Source organism: Monodon monoceros, unplaced genomic scaffold (assembly GCF_005190385.1).
Source record: "Monodon monoceros isolate NGI ecotype Baffin Bay Population unplaced genomic scaffold, NGI_Narwhal_1 Super_Scaffold_4, whole genome shotgun sequence".
Taxonomy (NCBI): domain Eukaryota; kingdom Metazoa; phylum Chordata; class Mammalia; order Artiodactyla; family Monodontidae; genus Monodon; species Monodon monoceros.
In genome coordinates, this window is record NW_021703781.1 from 50,258,681 (window position 1) to 50,271,406 (window position 12,726).

The window sequence follows — 12,726 nt, forward strand, 5'->3', positions numbered from 1 at the left end:
AGCCACTGAATGGCTCCACTGATCAGTGTGGCTTCTGACGTGTCCCTGAGCCCTTTCATCTTTCACTTGACAATGAATGGAAAAAGTTTTCTTGGTGGATCCAGTCTTTCTCTCCAAAGAATATAAAAATTCCGCTGCAGACTTAGAATTACAGTGTTTCAGTTGAGAAGGAACTTTATTTAGGGATTAGCTAACTCAAAGATTTCCTGTTATTGATAGTAGTGGCTTAGTAAATACAAACTTGTTTTTGATTGGTTATAACCATCTCATTCCATAAACAAACTCTTATTTGCCACAAGTAAGTGCCATGAAATTGAAAGAGGATCTCTCAACGTGCAAGCTGGCGGACAGTCTCAGAATTTAGCCCTGAAATTTGTACTAAAAATGGTTATACGTGGCAATATACGAAAAGACCACAAGGTGGCATAATTTCCCCAATTAAAACTGACCTTCCCGGTTCTATTTCAGTCTTTCTATTTTACAAGGTTAAGATTTCCATTTTACTTATTTTATTTTGCCTGTTGAAAAAGGGAAAGAACAACAATTCACTAACTCCTGTATCTGTAACAGCAAGGGAGATTTCTAAGTTATTTCATTATGTTTTAAAGTAGAATCTTCTTTTTCTAATTATAAAAGTAACAATTTCAGAAAATTTGGAAAACACAGAAATCACGTTCCTTATCTCTTTCTATGTGCACAATTAAAAGCACACACATATTTACACTCTCAGGATCACATTGTATATAAAACCTAGCAAATTGTTTTTCCTAGTAAGAATATAAGATTTACAATTTATATCTATAATTATTTTCCAAGAATATTATTGAGTACATACTAAATTATTTTACAATATACATGGATCATTATTTTTTTAAAGTAATTGTCTGTTATTGGATAAGTGTTGGATATATAGCGCTGTCTCCTATATAGGTCTTTGTAAGTCTCTGATTTGCTTCTTGGGATACATTTCTATAAGTCTGAAGGTGTGAACATTTTCTAGGCTTTTGATAAATATTGTCTAGGAATGATTTGCCCATTTTAACAACATTTACCCATTTATCTAGCACTGTGTGTGTGTTAATTTGTTCAACCAATTTTGTTAAATCTGGAGTTGTAAATATATGTAAGGCTTTTAATGCATATTGTCTAGGAATGATTTGTGTATATATCTATACCTCCACAAAATTAGAACAGCACTTACCTACTTGAACCAAGTAGTGTGCTTATGTATTCATTTATTCATTCATTCATTTTTTAATTTTTTCAGTTCATTTGTGTGTGGTTGTGTGTGTGCATTTTCTTGTCATGTCAATATGTTTCTTACTGAAAGTGATAGTTAAAAAAAAAAAGTGTTTAAAACCCTGATCATATGGTTACTGAGTACCAAAATTCCTACCAGAGTTCTGTTACATATTATTCCTCTGTTCAGGGACCCTAGAGAACAAGAAGTCTCCTGGCTTCATTTTACTGATAATGAAACTAAGGCTAGAGAAGAAAGCAATCTTCCCAAAGATGACAGGGCAGAAGCCAGGCTCAGAACCAAGATCTCTTGGCTTCCTATACTGAATCCTTTCCATTCTACCATCCTACATAAATGAGCCAGGCATCTACCAAGGGGTGTCTCTGATTAGGTTAGTGATCAAGGCAGGAACTAGGAGAGTAAAGAAAATGAATGAAGACAATTGGAAATATTGGGGCCTCATATAAAGTGGTGAGGACATACCCCTTCTAAAATTATTGATGTTAAAAATTTAAAAACAAGATTTCTGTGGCTAGTAAGGAGTTTATAACATTGGTCTAAGGCCTTTTTATGGAATAACCAAGCAGTTCCCCACAAGGGCTGAAATTCTATGACATTTATTGAATGTCCATGTTCACTGCAGCATTATTTACAATAGCCAAGATATGGAAACAACCTAAATGTCCACTGAAGGATGAATGGATAAAGAAAATGTGGTCTATGTATGCAAGAGATTACTATTTGGCCATAAAAAAAGAATGAAATCTTGCCATTTGCAACAACATGGATGGACCCTGAGGGTATTATGCTAAGAGAAATAAGTCAGAGAAAGACAAGTGCCATATAATCTCATTTATATGTGAAATCTAAAAAAGAAAACAACAAAAGAAAACCCAAACAACTAAACTCCTGGATATAGAGAACAGTTCGGTGGTTACCAGAGGTGGGGGCTCAGGTAGGGCAAAATGTGTGAAGTGGTCAAAGGGTACAAACCTTAAGTTATAAAATAAAAAAGTCATGGGGATGTACTGTACAGCATGGTGACTATACATGACTATACACGGAGAAACTAAGCCCGTGCTCTACCGCTACTGAAGCCTGCGTGCCTAGAGCCCGTGCTCCACAACAAGAGAAGCCACCGCACTCCGAAGAGTAGCCCCCGCTCGCCGCAGCTAGAGAAAGCCCACACGCAGCAACGAAGACCCAATGCAGCCAAAAATAAATAAAATTATTTTTAAAAATAATAATAATACTGTACTGCATATCTGAAAGCTGCTAAGAGAGTAAGTCTTTAAGTTTTCATTATGGGGAAAAAAATTCTGTAACTATGTATGGGGACGGATGTTAACTAGACTTATTGTGGTGATCATTTTGCAATATATACAAATAGCAAATCATGTTGTACACCGAAAACTAATATAATGTTGTATGTCAACATACCTAAAAAATACAATATAGAAACATAATTTCTTTTTTATTGAGGTGAAATTTAGCAACAGGGAATTGTACATATCTTAACTGTACAATTTGATGAGTTTTGATCAATGCTAACACCCATGTAACAACCATCCGATCAAAATATAGAACATTATCATTATCCCTGTAAGTCCCCTTATGTCCGATCCAGTCCATCAATGTCCATAATTGTCCTAAAACAATACTTTTCTATTTCTATAGATTAATTTTTCCCTTCCTTGAAATTCATATACCTGTGTGTAATAACATAGTTTGCCAGTTTCATGGCAGCAAGGGGCAGTACCTACACCCTGGAGCCTGCTGAAATTATTCAAACAGCTAATCTTAAGCTTACTAATTATACCTACCGTGTCTCGCTCATTCCTTCCCACTAAAACCAGGATAAAGGCTTTCGCCCATGCTTTCCCTTCACCCCCCTTCTGCCTCCTGACCAACCAGGGAGTGTCCACATGTGGCCCCGCCTGGTGTGCTGTGCCTCCTGTTTCTAGCGAGCTGTGGGCAACAATTTCTTCCTTCATGACAGCCATTTCTGTGTCTGCGTGTCTTACCATACCTGATTAAAACAAATCCCAGGTACGTTTTATTTTTTTATTTTTATTTTAATTTTTTTAGTGAAACAAGTAAAGTGTTTATTAGGAGGGAAAAATCAGGTACACTTTAATGTAAGTAGTTTTTACAAACAAATTCAGGTTTTCTACCTATAAATTCATATCTTTTGTGAAGAAGGAAAATTTTACTTCTTCTTTTTCAATGTTCTTTTCTGTTTTCTTTTTTTTTTTTTTTTTTGCCATACTTCACTTACTAAATCCACTATCTAACGTTGAGTAGAGGTGATGAGTGCTTGCCTTGTTCTCCCTAGTGTGGGGAAATGTTTCCATGTTTCACTGATAAAGATAGTGCTAACTCAAGACTCTTTACAGATGTACTTTATCAATGGAGGAACTTTCCCTCTATTCCAATTTTGCTGGGGGATTTTTCCATAATGATGGTAACGATTTTCTTCCAAATTTCCCCAAATCTATTGAGGTGAATTTTTGTTTTATCTTTTTTACTTAGTTAACAAGAGTGGACTTAAAATTTGTGTTTTATTTTAAAGGTTATATTGCATTCCTGTTGATAAATGCCTCTTGGTCATGATATTATGCTGTTGCTGGATCAATATATTTTGTTAAGACAATGTGAGCATGATCACAACCATATTGGTGTGTAATTCTATTTCTCAGTGATGTCTTTCCCAGGTTTGGTGTCAGGGTAATAACTGGTTTCTACAAAACATCAGTAAGTGTTCTTCCTTCGTCTACTTTCTGAAAAGGTTGGTATAAGTTTGATGTTCGTTCTTCCTTCAATTTGATAGAATTCATGAAGAAAGCCACTTGAACTCAAAGCTGACTTTGTGGGGTTAGTTTTGATTATAAAATCAATTTCTTTGACCAACATGACTTCTTAGATTTTCTATTTGATCCTGTGATGTTTGCGTGAATTTTTTTTTTAACATCTTTATTGGGGTATAATTGCTTTACAATAGTGTGTTAGTTTCTGCTTTATAACAAAGTGAATCAGTTATACATATACATATGTTCCCATATCTCTTCCCTCTTGCGTCTCCCTCCCTCCCACCCTCCCTATCCCACCCTCCCTATCCCACCCCTTCAGGCGGTCACAAAGCACCGAGCCGATACGTTTGCGTGAATTTTGATACTTAGTGCATCTTGGGGCCTGTCCTCAGATGAAAAGCCGCACTCTTAGAGATCTCACTCCTTGCAGTTCCTTATTCTCAAGTAATCCCTTCTAGGATCTATTTGATTTGGGTGGCCCTCCGAACGTGTTCTGTGAACTGTTTTCTTATGAAAAAATTGCCCAGACTGAATCATTGTTATCTGTGAGAAGGTGAGATAGATTAGCTAGCCCACTTTCATGAGAAGGTGAAACTCTCCCATCACACCACTGAACAGAAATGAAAGGGCCCCTCTTGCTCAACAGCACCACCACTGCTGCTTCAGGATGAGTAATGGGAACAGGTCTGGGCAACACCTTTATCCTGATTCAAAGAATCTACTCATATTGGAAGCTCCCGAGGATCACCATAGGCAGTTCCTAATGTTGGACCCAGGTACAGATGGGGAACCTGAGACTTGGTGGTGGGCAGGGGGCATGCGACTTCTCCAGCCTCATGACAGCTGACACCAAGGATCTGTGTCCCCTTAAGACTATGACAGCTGCTCTGCCCTGAGTGTCTGTGGCTCTGGACCAGACTCAGGGCTGTTGATTGTAGCATGGGACTGGCCTGGGCCTGAGACTCAAGACACTTTGCCCAAATATCTGAGACTTCAGTTGTGTGCTCTGCTTCCACACCCGTCCACGTGCCAGCCCTGGGGATACACCTGACTCTGTGTCAGCCCTGCTACTGGGCAGAGCTGCCTCCATACCACGTCCTCCAGTACCAAGGCCCCCACCCAAGCTCTTGGGGCAAGATCCCACTGAGGACATCAGCACGTGAAGCCTATAGACACCATTTTGAAGAGGGAATTATATTGGGATAGGTCCATCTTTCCAGTGAAGAGTTTGAGGGTCCCCAGTGGCCACCAGGTCTCCTGGTGAGTTGGGGCAGAGGCAGGAAGTGATAGCCTGAGGCTACCTCCCTCTTCATGGAACATCTACAATTAGTGCAGTCCCTTCCAGAGCTCCCCACAGCCAGAGGGCACCCGACATGGGTGGGTCCAGTCCTGCTGGGCTCCCACTCCACAGACTGCCCTCTCCACTCAGTCACCACACACTAGTCATTTAAAAATTCAACCATAATTTACTGAAACCAAGAAGCAATTTTCAGCTCTTTCTTGTAACACTGGTAGGTAGAAACATTAACAGAGAAAAGTATTTTCTAATTTCAAGTGTCTTTGTGGATTAAACTGCTCACAGATATTGTATTGTTTAAACAAAAATGAACTGACTCATCAAAGAAATATCTACTGCTTGTTATTTCTAGATGTACGATATAATGGGAATGACTTAAACTGAATCAATCCTGATATATTAGTATCAGGATGAAAGAAAGTAAAACCACTTGCCAAAAGTGAGCTTTGTATTCTAAAACTAAATACACGCATAGTTCCAAAATATTTTCAGGAAAATAAGAAACTCAGTGACATAAAAGTCTACCAGTGTATTAGGATTTTTATGACTTGTGTCATGAGGGAGGCCACAGGTAACACACTTCAAATTTCAGAATGGCAGTGTCCAGGGAAAAAAGCCAGGCCATGGTGGACAAAAAGGCAGACAAAAACCCCTTGGTAGGATATGATTCAGAGGGGTGTATGTAGGCTTCCTGGGGTGGTGGTGAATATCCTCTTGCCAGGAGCTCTCCCCTTAGACTCACAGTAAACATGGGCTGGGGAACGGAGCTGCAGGGGGAGGTCAGCCTGGCGTTCAGGGGGAGGGTCTGAGGAAAGGGGAGCAGCACCCATGCACAGAGATTGGGGAGCAAATGGTCCTTGCCAAATGCTCCTTTGGGATCATCAGACGTCCAAGGAACCACTTCTAGGAGCTCAAGTTTAATCACAGGGTTTTTCTTTGTCTCAGGTTTGCAACCTCTTCTCTGTAGATGATGAAGTTTCATTCAGTTCCCTCCAAAACTCTCCTGAGGTTTTAGTTCCACGGACAGGCTGCCTCTGTGAAGAAGAAACGATTCTTGCCAGCTTTTTTTTTTGAGATCTTTGAATGGTTTCCTGTAAGTCTTGAGCTCATCATTTTCATGCATCATTAGGTCATTTGCTTCAGAACTTCCCATTTCTTGCTGCCAAGTCACGATCTGCCATGACAGGTCATTCTAAGTTGCTCTTCTTGTCTCTGTTAAAGCTCAGTCATTTCATTTCCTCCCTCCTTAGGATGTTGATCTGCCCATTTGACTGAAGGTTCTTCAGTCTGGACACCTTCATGAGGATCTGTCAGGTGGGCTTTTTCTTCTCTCTTTTAGCCATGTTGATGTAGGATAGATTGTTCTTGCTATTTTGAATGTTTGAATATGCATTTGACTTCAGAGCATCCCACAGAGACATGACTGGACTCTACACTCAGGCTCACAGGGGAGATCTTGAGCCTTTTTTGCAGTCGCCCACAGTAGTTTTAATTGTGATTTAGCTTTTTCCACTTTTTTTGATAGAATTGGTTTCATCTCCCAGAGGCTAGATCTTTTTTTTTTTTTTTTCCTCAGGAACAGATATCAACCATTCTTGGTCTGAATAGTGAGGATTTTCTTTCCCCCCATGTTTTATTACAACACATATATGTTCCTCATCATAGGGTTGAACAAGTCCAGGTCGCCAGACTTTTCTGCATTTGCATCCTCTTCCTTCACAGGATGAAACTTGTCAGGAGCATTACATTTTGCTACAGCTTGTGCTGAACTGCGGACTGGCAGACTCCTTGTTTCCCTGTAGAGAAAGCCGTTCTTTGACTACCTGAAAAATTCTGCCTAAATTCAAGAGAGCTATGAACACCTGACCCATCCCAGCACACTCCACCGTCTCCCACTGATAGCCAGGGACAGCGAGCCTGGGTGTCTCAGTGTCAGTGCATTCTGCCAGGAAACTCTTCAGCATTTGCCACAACTGCTCCAGGTCCACATTCCTACTAGGATGTGGTTCCTCCACAGTGGCTCCTGAAGCAGAGTCCCCTATACAGCTGCTCCCATGGCTAGCTGGACCACACCACACTGTGGAGATCACCAAGCTGGGTTCTGCCCAGAATCACTCCTGTGACAGGTAACTGGGCAGACCATGCCTGCAGAAGGTTGAGTGAGCAGTACCAAAGCAATGAAAACTCACACACCCTCCACCCTGCCCTTGGCATTTTCTTTTCTCTACTTACACTTCTCCCTCTGTGGCCCCAGCAGGCCCATCCAATCCTCTAGGCATGCTGTACCCTCAGCCTGGAAAGATCTTCCTCCCATTGCCAATGTGGGGTCACACCCCTTCTTTAGCAATTGTGTTCACTTGCTCCTATGTCCTCAGTGCTCAGGGCAGGGCCTGACTGGGATTAGGGGCCCAGTACTCCATGCATTTTTGTGAGAGGAATACACGAATGAGCATTTGAATGAAGGAAGGAAGGAAGGAGAAAGCCATCCTTTGCCATCACTGGAGATCCATACATCATGTTCTGCTGACCCATCAGGCAGTTAAAACTCTGGTCGATGTAGAAAGAAGGAGTGATACAATTAAAACTGTCAAACAAATGTTAATAACAGTTGACCATGTAATGTTAATGAAAATTCACCATTTTGAACTATAAAAGACTATAGTCCAAAAGGACTATAGTCCTATAAAGGACTATAAAAGATCCTCAGCTTAAAAAAAATTAAATAGTGTAATGGATTTCCTGTAATCCAATTTCAGGATAATTAAAAACAAAGTGTGAAGTAAATAAAACAACTGCTTGGAGATTTCAGAACTCTCCTAAGTAATCTTTGGATCAGGGACTTCCCTGATCCAGTGGTTAAAACTCTGCGCTTCCACTGCCGTGGACCTGGGTTCAATCCCTGGTTGGGGAACTAAGGTCCCACAAGCCACATGGCCAAAAAAACAATCTTTGGATCAAAGAAGGCACCAAAAACAATATTCCACAATACTTTTAAAATCCTAACAACAGATATACCAACAATACGTAGAATAGAGATAATATTATTCAATGAAGAAAATTCATACCATATAATACTTCTGAACACTTAGGACAAACATGTGAAAATGAATCAAACAATGAATAATGTAGCTTAAAAAGCTAGAAATTGAAAAGGAAATACAAAGAAGGCAGAGCAACAAAAATAAGAAGCTTTAGCATAAAGTATTTTAGAGCTCTGAAAATCGGAACACTTGATAGGAAAATATAAGAACTGCTTATAGGGTGGCTATTTTTCTTTTCCCTGAGGATGTCCAGTGCACTCTGTGGACTCCGTAGAAGCTTCCCTCAAGTACAGCTTAAAACTCCACTGGAAAAGTACATACTCCTGTACTAGTGAATATAACAAAAGAGAAACAGATTCACAAACATAGAGAACAAACTAGTGGTTACCAGTGGAGAGGGAAGGGGGAAGGAGTAAGGTAATATAAAGGTACAGGATTAAGAGGTACAAACTATTATGTATAAAATAAACTACAAGGATATATTGTACAACACAGGGAATACAGCCAATATTTTATAATAACTATAAATGGAGTATAACCTTTAAAAATTGTGAATCACTGTATTTTATACTTGTACTTAACATATAATATTGTACATAAACTATACTTCAATAAAAAACTACATATGATGATATCTTTATAGAATATGTCTTTGTATAAGCATTACTATTAGTGATCTAGTAATGTATACAATTCCAGTGACATTTAGATCCTCATGACCACTAAGTGCTGTTTCCTGTTCAGGTCTGCATGTTGCATTGGTTCTGGGCCATGAGTCTGTTCAGTGAAGTCCCTGTCTTCCATCTTCCACTGAATCCACACCTTTTGTCTTGTCAAAATCTCCCTTCCTTGCTGTGCATACTTCATTCCATTATTTCTGACAATGACAGAACAAAGAAAGCGACCAAAGCAGATTTATCTGGAGGTGACTGGGAGGTGGGGGAAGTCATGGTTTCTCAAGCTCTGCTCCCTGAGATTAGCCCTTCCCTTAGTTACCTGAGCCAGTTTCACCTCTGCAGTGATGGAAGGGGAGAATCCCTATCTTTTACGTCTTGAGAACCCACGACGCTTTTATCCTTGCAGTCAAGTAACGGACATTTATTTAGTGTGAAACTTGTTATTCTGTAGACATTCACAGGGTGTATGTTCAGAGAAACTAATGTTTGGGGGGTTTGGTTTTGTTTTCCTAAAATTGTTCTTGAGGCAGCTGCGGTGTAAGGCACAGTGTACCACAATGGGCATTAGAGGATATTATTTCAAATCCCAGTTTTGTCATTTATTAGCTGTGTGACACTGGCCGGACCTCCTGTTCTCTGAATTTCCCTTTCCCCATCTGAAAAATAAAAATTAAAAATTTCTTCTTCTAGTGTTTTTTTCTGAGGGGAGGGGGAGAGTTTAATGGTAAAATGTGTGTAAATTTACTTAGCTATTTCCTTGATACATGTTTGGACCTTCAAAATGTATGAGTTATGTTAGCTGGTTTATGTTTGGGAAGCTATAATGTTAGTATGGTACTCTAAAATATCTCAAAAGGCTTTCATTTTCAAGGACAAAGTATATTAGTGTTTGATAAAGCATTAAAGGATATACTTTTTTTTTTTTTTTAACATAGAAGGACTGCCCTCAAAGTCATAAATTCTTAACTGGTTACTAATCTGAGAATCCAGAATGTTGAGCAACTTCTTGATCATATCATTTACTTCACTGGTTGTCAACCACCTGGAGTGTTTAAAAAAAAATTACCAGTACCTGGGCTCCACCCCAGACCTCTTAAACTGGAATGCCCAGGTGGGGCATTGAAAAAAAGGGCAAGAGCAAAGAACACCATATTTTAATTATCACAAGGCTAAAGTTCCTTCAAAAGAGAAATTAAAGTAGACCTAGCTGATTGTTCAATTTATGAGTCAGAGGCACAAGCTGAATTAGCAGGGACTGTTATAAAAGCTTTAGATTTCAGGTTCACAGCTGTCTGAGTAAGAAGAGAAGGTTCCAGTGGATCCGGCTGTGGTCCTGGTGCTCTGTCTCTCTCTCCTGTCTGCTTCTCCTCTCACTCTGGAAACAGAGCTCTGGGAAAGGGCAGCTCCCGACTGGCCCCACTCCTCTCCCAATTCTTGGAAATATCCTACAGTTAGATGTTAAGGACATCGGCAAATCCTTAACCAATGTAAGTAGGTTTTATGTTCCTCTAGTGGCTTGCAAAGGGAAAGTAAATGAACATCTACTTTTTTTTTTTTTTTTGCGGTACGCGGGCCTCTCACTGTTGTGGCCTCTCCCGTTGCGGAGCACGGGCTCCGGATGCACAGGCTCAGCGGCCGTGGCTCACGGGCCCAGCCGCTCCGCGGCATGTGGGATCTTCCCAGACCGGGGCACGAACCCGTGTTCCCTACATCGGCAGGCAGACTCTCAACCACTGCCCCACCAGGGAAGCCCATGAACATCTACTTTTAAATAAAATATCTTCATTAAAATATATTAAAATACATTACAATATATTAAAATAAAATTATTAAGAGATATTATTTAAGGCAAACACTCCTTTGGAGTATTACTTTTGGTCTGTCATTGTCAATAATAGTGGAATGCATTTTGTGAGTAGAGAAACATTTAGGTCTTTGTATGGTTGAATCAAAATAATAACGTGACAAAAGACAAGTGTTTCTTCCCTTTGTTTCACCACCATTTGCTATGATTTTTGGCTGAAGGTAAATGGTAAGGGAAATGTTTTGTGATTAGAGATTTCATTCAAGAAGTCATCTATTATATAAACTGTGTTTTGTTCAGAATAGCTATGAAAATTGAACTTCTGTGAAGAAGCAAATTATGCCTGATGTTAAGGAAATAGCTTGGGAGCAGGACAAGTATGAGTGAATGAAAGAAAAAAGTAATTAGTCAGAGCCAGCTGGGTAGTAATAAAATCCTTTTGGATTCTGCACAAAGCTGCTGTCTGTGGCCAAGAATGATGCAGGATGGAAGAAACTGTTCTTCCATGAGCTGCTGCATGTCCTGGCACTGCCTTTGTGATGCTTGCTCTCTTTCTGTTAGTAATACTAGCGGATCTTAAACTGGGCTGGGCATTTGAATCATCTAGGGTGGTTTTAAAAAATATAGATTTCTAGTATTTATCACTACTGAGTCAGAATTCCCATGGGATGAGCTTTACAGGTGATTCTGAAGCAGTCAACTGGATATTGGTTCCAAGGTAGGCATTGGAGACTGATAAGTTTCTTAGGCATCAGAGGTCAACTAAACTGTGTTGAAATTTGGGTCTTCTCCTTAATAAACATTCTCCAAAGACACACAGATGGCCAGTAGGCACATGAAAAGATGCTCAACATCACCAATTATTAGAGAAGTGCAAATAAAAACTACAATGAGGTACCACCTCACATCGGTCAGAACAGCCATCATTAAAAAGTCTACAAATAACAAATGCTGGAGAGGGTGTGGAGAAGAAAGAACCCTCTTACACTGTTGGTAGGAATGTAAGTTGGTGCAGCTACTAAGGAAAACAGTATGGAGGTTCCTCAGAAAACTAAAAATAGAATTACCATATGATCCAGCAATCCCATTCCTGGGCATATACCCAGACAAAACTATAGTTCAAAAAGATACATGCACCCCTATGTTCACAGCAGCACTATTCACAATAGCCAAAACATGGAAACAACCTAAATGTCCATCAACAGATGAATGGATAAAGATGTGGTACATGTATACAATGGAATACTACCCAGCCATAAAAAAGAACAAAATAATGCCATCTGCAGCAACATGGATGCAACTAGAGATGATCATACTAAGTGAAGTAAGTCAGACAGAGAAAGACAAACACCATATGTTATCACTTATTTGTGGAATCTAAAATATGGCACAAATGAACCTATCTAGAAAACGGAAACAGACTCACAGACACAGAGATCAGCCTTGTGGTTGCCAAGGGGGAGCTGGGGGGAGGGAGAGGGATGGACTGGGAGTTTGGGGTTGGTAGATGCAGACTATTACATTTAGAATGGATATATAAAAAGGTCCTACCATATAGCACGGGGAACTATATCCAATCTCCTGGGATAAACCACAATGGAAAAGAATATTAAAAAAAAGTATACATGTGTAGAACTGAGTCACTGAGCTGTACAGCAGAGACTGGCACAGCATTGTAGTCGAAGTAAATCAACTCTACTTCAATAAAAACAAATAGGGGGCTTCTATTTATTAACTGTGAGACACTGGAAATAAACAGGAACGCCTTTGAACCTTACTCTCTTTATCGATAAAACAGGGTAAATAAATCTAGCTCAAAGTTTTGATATGGTGATTAGCAATAATCTGAGTACCAAG

At 39.8% G+C, this 12,726-nt stretch overlaps 1 pseudogene; it reads left to right on the forward strand.

Annotated features, from left to right (window-relative positions):
* Positions 1 to 4,717: 4,717 nt before the first annotated feature.
* Positions 4,718 to 12,726, forward strand: part of LOC114908550 — a 64,708-nt pseudogene continuing 56,699 nt past the window's right edge.